Raw genomic sequence first — 7,500 nt, 5'->3', positions numbered from 1 at the left:
TAAAACGATCCACATTTACGTTCATCTTATTCTCCATTATTTGCTGATTCCAAAAACATATCAATATGTTATATTTGGATTAAAAACAAGCTCTGAAAATTAAAAATATAAAAATTAGTATCAAAATTAAATTTTCCAAATCAATTTAAAAACACTTTCATCTTATTCCTTATCGGTTCTTGATTCCAAAAACGTATAGATATGATATGTTTGGATTAAAAACACGCTCACAAAGTTAAAACGAATAGAGGTACAGAAAAGCGTGCTATCCTTCTCAGCGCAACTACTACCCCGCTCTTCTTGTCAATTTCACTGCCTTTGCCGTGAGCGGTGGCTGGCGATGCTACGAGTATACGGTCTTGCTGCGTTGCATTGCGTTCAGTTTCATTCTGTGAGTTCGACAGCTACTTGACTAAATGTTGTATTTTCGCCTTACGCGACTTGTTTTTGTTTTGTTTTAATAAACTGAGAGAGTAAGAAAAAGACAAAAAGAGAGACAGAGCTAGAAATACAGAGAGACAGACAGAGAGACGGACCGACCGACAGAATTAGTGCGAGATAGAGATAGAGAGACACACAAACAGGGACAGACAGACAGAGACCGACATTTTGAGAAGAATGAAGAGAAAACCAGCAGTATTATATGCATAGTCTTAAGCTGTGTTTCCATATGGCGACGCGATGGCAGCACGATAGTTGCGGCGAGGTGGCGGCAGCGTCAAAACCGATCGCAACAGTAATATCAAAGAACGCATGTTTCCATATGTGCGACGCGACGGATGCTTCATCTGGGGATTTAATCAAGTTTGAGTGAATCTTTCTTGAAGGTTTTTCTTTGTATTCATAAATTATGAGTAATCTAAGCTTAATTAGTTTGGACAACATTTTGGATGAAATTATTGCTGCTGCAGGAACATTGAATTGGCAAGTCTGTAACAGTAATCGTCTCTCTGACCCCCCCCCCCCCCCCCCCCCCTTGCTTGCTGAAAAATAAAATTAACTCTCTTCCCGTCCTCTGTCACATCCTCTGATTCTTTTGCTGTATCTTTTCCTCTTTTTTTGGTAAAAATTGTATCTTGTCTGTCTTACATTTATAACAAGGGGATAAGCGATTCTCTGACCTTGACATAACGTGAAATAATAATTCCTATCTAGATGTACATATTTATAACCACATTTAATATAAGCTTAGCTTATTGTGTGGTTACAAATGTTTATATCGCATATATATGCAAGTTATCCAAAGAATGAAATTGTTTTGAGACCTATAGCACCGTTAGTTTGTCAGAACAGGAGGTGGTCCATATCAGGCAGTTGTCCATGTTAGGCTATTTTCCCTTACGACCAGGGTGTGCTTATTGCGTGTCTTATGAGAAACAGACCGCGTGCAGAAACACACACACACTATGATGTGTTGTCGTATTATTTTTGCTTTGGTCAATCGTAGGACCCTATTCTGAGGTCTCAATATTTTCCCACGGTCTTCCCAACGCATGCGATGTCACTTTCCATTGAGCGTTTTTGCCACCATTTGGCAAGGAGTTATCAGCTGAGATAAAACGACTGTAAGTAGAACAAGAAAATCACACCTGGACTCGATCCGACCGACTGGTTCTTGTATACGCAAGAGCACTTGATAGTCTCTGCCGCGGATCATAAAATCGTATAATCTGCTGATTTTCGCATCCCGAATCTACTCAGCTTCGTCCCAATAGGCCCACTTAAAACATCACACGCGGAATTTAAATTAGCTAAGATGGACAACTGGACACCACATGTGAGAACCACGCACCAAGACATTGTCAGCATTGAGAGAATGTTTTCACGGAATTGTTTCACGATTCTGTGACACTGTTATATTGCGGGGTTATGATATTTTCTTCGTTTCTGATTTGAATTCATGTAAATGAAATCAAGTTAAAATTAAACACTATTGTTTTTTTAGAAACCAATGCGGACCCTGAAAGAAATAACGTTTCACTCAGATAAATTTTATCCAGCCTGTCACGTTTTTCATTTATACATTTTGACAGAAAAAAGAAAATAACAAAAGAAAAATTAACACATCTGTGTGGGATTAAAATCAAACATCGATTTGTGTTACTAAAGTTACTGACCACCATGTGCATGCAAACATTTGCTGCCCCCCCCCCCCCCCTCCACATCGTAATCGTATCGGCTCTGTCTCATTTTGCCCACCACCCCTCCACCTCTCCCCAGGACCCCCCCCCCCCCCCCCACCTTCCTTTTCAGTAAATAGCCCTTCAGTCGGAGCGGCAGTTGTCGCCACGCATCAGACTTTTTTTGAATAATTATGTGCGGTTTTTAGTATCTCCTTTACAAAGCTGATCTGATAATTAACTATCTTTTTTTTTGCAAGCAAACGACAAATTCGCCTCAAAAAATGTTATTGACAGTGCATATAGAAAAGGTAGCAAAAAAACTTGCGGGGACAAAGTGGGCGAGGGAGAGCCTGGGTGGTCAAACGGGGGCCGTGCCATGCCATATGTCACCTGCTGGTTAAACGAAAGGTTTAAAGGAACAGATATCGCACACAATATTTTGATCTTTTGATCAGTCAACCATCAATTTTGTACATCAACCCCAACAGTGTTGTTGTCCAAAAATAAAAGAATTGCATTCTGTCCTCAAACTGAACGGTAGTTCAAAGTTAAAGGGATATTGACCAAAGTGCTTTTGAGGAACAATAAAACACTCTCCCCAAAATAAAGACGCAAAAAAACACCCCACACAAATAAATAAAGAAAGAAAGAAGCAAAACAGATTTACAAGGAAATTAATTATGTTCATGGTATGCTAGCGCTGTTTTTATTTTATTGTATAATAAGCATGCTGATACCGGGATGCAGTATACGTTAAATGTAAATGATATAATGCTGACTATCTAAATGTGAATCAAAAAACAAGAAAGGTAGGTTTTTTAATTTTTTTTTTAATTTAAATGTGAACCAGAAAAGATGCATTTCTTTTAAATTGATGGCGCCGTCAAAAACAACAAGTCGCGTAAGGCGAAAATACAATATTTAGTCAAGTAGCTGTCGAACTCACAGAATGAAACTGAACGCAACGCAACGCAGCAAGACCGTATACTCGTAGCATCGTCACTCCACCGCCCGTGGCAAAGGCAGTGCCAGTGGAATTGACAAGAAGAGCGGGGTAGTAGTTGCGCTGAGAAGGATAGCACGCTTTTCTGTACCTCTCTTCGTTTTAACTTTCTGAGCGTGTTTTTAATCCAAACATATCATATCTATATGTTTTTGGAATCAGGAACCGACAAGGAATAAGATGAAAGTGTTTTTAAATTGATTTGGACAATTTAATTTTGATAATAATTTTTATATATTTAATTTTCAGAGCTTGTTTTTAATCCGAATATAACATATTTATATGTTTTTGGAATCAGCAAATGATGGAGAATAAGATAAACGTAAATTTGGATCGTTTTATAAATGTTTATTTTTTTTTTACAATTTTCAGATTTTTAATGACCAAAGTCATTAATTAATTTTTAAGCCACCAAGCTGAAATGCAATACCGAAGTCCGGGCTTCGTCGAAGATTACTTGACCAAAATTTCAACCAATTTGGTTGAAAAATGAGGGCGTGACAGTGCCGCCTCAACTTTCACGAAAAGCCGGATATGACGTCATCAAAGACATTTATCAAAAAAATGAAAAAAAACGTTCGGGGATTTCATACCCAGGAACTCTCATGTCAAATTTCATAAAGATCGGTCCAGTAGTTTAGTCTGAATCGCTCTACACACACACACACACACACACACACACACACAGACACACAGACACACGCACATACACCACGACCCTCGTTTCGATTCCCCCTCGATGTTAAAATATTTAGTCAAAACTTGACTAAATATAAAAACTAAATTCTTGGTTACAAAATCAAATGAATCTTAGTAGTCGATAGTTTAGTACTATTTGTCACTTTATTAGAGGTGGTTTGACTGAGTTGCCGACTTCTCCGCTTTAATTCCTTTTCAGTTTTATCTGTACACTCTTTGTTTTCATGCGATACGTGTAACACTTTTCCCGACCTCGCACATGATGGACAGCATTCATTGGAGCGATATGTTTTCACCGGGTTTTCGCAAAATTGTATTTCATGCCACGCTATTATCGATTACCTCAAATTAAAAAAGAAACAAAGAAAAACTCCGGACAAGCGCACAAGGTAGAACCAGCGGTCAGTGCATGGGACTGCAAAAGTGCACGTGTGCGTATGCGTGTGAATACATTTTTTTTTAAAACTAGTTAGTGTCAATATCGATCGAATGTCATTTCGATCACGTTTCAGTTTAGCGGACAAGCGTAATCGGATTCAACATACGCATACACACTCACATAGTCGGAAGAGTCGTCGAACAGGGAAAAAAATGACAAAGTAAAATATTGTAAATTGAAAAATGTTTGTGTAATTTTGCGATGAGACAGAGACAATCTGGGAAGGAAGTTTATACCCAAGTAATACTATCGAACGGGTTAGTCCGTAAGCTGCGGACAAATATTCTTACTCAAAGAGAAAAATGAAACAGGATTTTTTCAGTAAATGTAAGCTTACAGGGCTGCCGATGGGGAAAGACTGAACCACCTAAACAAATAGCAGTTCACATCGGTTGATGATTCTTCAGTCCCACAGAACTTCGGTCCATTAGGAAGTAGCCCTGTTGATTTGCTAGATTAACATCACATCGCTACCCGAACCGATTTTTATTGAAAATAAACACTTTTTTAAGCTCAGATATAATTTATCTGTAAGTTACATCACGTCTACAGTCGTTGACACAATCTAAAAACTCTATCAAATTACTCCGCCAAAGTTCCGACAAACTTACTACACATATATGCGTCGTCTGCATGTGTTGCGCGCGCAGTCCGGGGCGTGGCTTATTTAAAAAAAAATAAAAAAAACCCCGTATTAGTCTTTTTTTTTTTAAGAGTTAAATTCAGATAGCACTTCATTTGGACAGCCTTGAGAAAACGGCCGTACAATACGTGTATATCTTCTTTTATCGAGAAGGAGATTAACAGCGGTGGGGTTTCAGTCATGCTTTCTAACGCCAGCTTCAATTTCAGATAATGTTAGGAGATTTCAAAATGCAAGGGGGTGGGGGTATAGAGTGGGGGGGGGGGGGGGTATTTTCTCTGAATCGTTTATAAGGAAGGAATGTGTTTTTTAGACCCCAATCGTCAATGTTGAAGGTCCGGTATTAAAACTTGCCCAGTGTCTGACAAAATTAGACTCAGTTTAAAATTACCCTTGACAATTTGTGCGTGAGACAGACTGATTGCCGAACGGAAAATGGAATCACTCATGTGGCGCAGTGAAGTGTAGCCAAGTACCTGCTATGTCCTTCAGCAGAAGTGGCGGAGTGCCTGTCATCTGTTTCTCATTTAGTGGCCTCACAGTGGCCGAAGATTGGATTTGATGTGACTTTTAGTACACACTTGTGAGCGTGATCTGGTAATTTCCCTTCGCTTGCGTCTGACTTTCCCGTCTTAAGCTAACATACGAGAACAAACATAATATGCAAAATTGCAAGGATCGACCTCCTTGCATGAAAAGTCAACAACACTTTGTTATTTTCTCATTGTATAGAAACCTAAAATGTGACAGCAGCCCACAGGGTTATCTGTGTTCGTACACACCGAAGTCTGTTCACTCGAAATCGTTCTGACAATTATGTTTTATGTTCAAAGATATGTTTAAATTCAAATTCCAACGACAAAAAAAAGAGAGATAGATAGAGAGAGACAGACAGAGAGACAGACAGAGAGACAGAGAGAGAGACAGACATAGAGACAGACAGACAGACAGACAGAGAGACAGACAGACAGATAGACAGACAGAGAGACAGACAGAGAGACAGACAGACAGACCGTCAGACAGACAGACAGACAGACCGTCAGACAGACAGACAGACACAGACAGACACAGACAGAGAGAGACAGAATCAAATGTAAAGCGAACTGTTTAAACCTGTTGCGATAATTAATGTACAGTTCTGTAAAAATAAACTGTACTCTTAGTGCCCGACCCGACTCCCCAAACCTACGTCGCGGTTATCTGACGCTCTCTCTACGTCGTGCCTCTGCGTGCCTCCATTACAGAGAAATGGAAGGTGAAAATCTTTGTGTCAGTTTGACTCTTGATTTTAAACAAGTCGCGTAAAGGCGAAAATACAACATTTAGTCAAGCTGTCGAACTCACAGAATGAAACTGAACGCTATGCAATTTTTCAGCAAGACCGTATACTCGTAGCATCGTCAGTCCACCGCTCATGGCAAAGGCACTGAAATTGACAAGAAGAGCGGGGTAGTAGTTGCGCTGAGAAGGATAGCACGCTTTTCTGTACCTCTCTTCGTTTTAACTTTCTGAGCGTGTTTTTAATCCAAACATATCATATCTATATGTTTTTGGAATCAGGAACCGACAAGGAATAAGATGAAAGTGTTTTTAAATTGATTTCGAAAATTTAATTTTGATCATAATTTTTGTAATTTTATTTTCAGAGCTTGTTTTTAATCTAAATATAACATATTTATATGTTTTTTGAATCAGAAAATGATGAAGAATCAGATGAACGTAAATTTGAATCGTTTTATAAAAAAAAATAGGCCTATTTTTTTTTACAATTTTCAGATTTTTAATGACCAAAGTCATTAATTAATTTTAAGCCACAAAGCTGAAATGCAATACCGAAGTCCGGGCTGTAAAAGTTGTTTCAATTTGTTTCCATTTAAAACGTCCGCTACTGGCACCTCAGTCGGACCATACATAACACTCTGAGAAGTAACCAAAGTGTTTTCTTTTAAAGTAATTTGTAACTCTCCGCTCCGCACGCCAACCAAAACAATTCCTGGGAGACGCCTACATCGTTCGGAAAAAAAAACCCCACAAAAAAACTGTTCCGAGCCAGGACTGAACTAGAAAGGGTTTCCATGACCACGGACGTAGCTTTGTCCGAGGCTGACCACGTGGTCAGGTTGACCAATGGCAACGCGACCCTTTTACGGCCTCTCTAGTGTCCAATGTGTGTACTCTATGACCCCTTGAAAACTTCAGCGATTGGTGTGAAGTGTACTCTTTAGAGAGGATGAGTTCAGCGGTTAATTGCTTTTAACATACTTACCTGAACAGGTTATAGGCCATTATCTCGAGATGCCTTGCTTTCGGCAACAGTTCTTTGAATCCCTCCCTCCCTCTCTCCATCTTCTCTCTACCAGTCTGTTTCTCTCTTTGTTTCTCTCTCTTTTTCACACTTTTCAACCATTAACTATTCATATTCATCTGCATAGTGTAGAGCAGTCCCTAATTGGGCGACAGTCGGCTGTTAAAAGGAAAACACATAAAACAAACGAAAAAAAGAACACTTTTGTAAGCTTACTACATTACTTTTGAAAAAAAACATCATTGGGTTCATTTCGCGTCGTTTTGCTTTCGTCAACAGGAAGTTTTT

Source organism: Littorina saxatilis, linkage group LG4, assembly GCF_037325665.1.
Source record: "Littorina saxatilis isolate snail1 linkage group LG4, US_GU_Lsax_2.0, whole genome shotgun sequence".
Taxonomy (NCBI): domain Eukaryota; kingdom Metazoa; phylum Mollusca; class Gastropoda; order Littorinimorpha; family Littorinidae; genus Littorina; species Littorina saxatilis.
The sequence above is the reverse complement of the archived record's forward strand: the minus strand, read 5'-3'. Positions refer to the sequence as shown.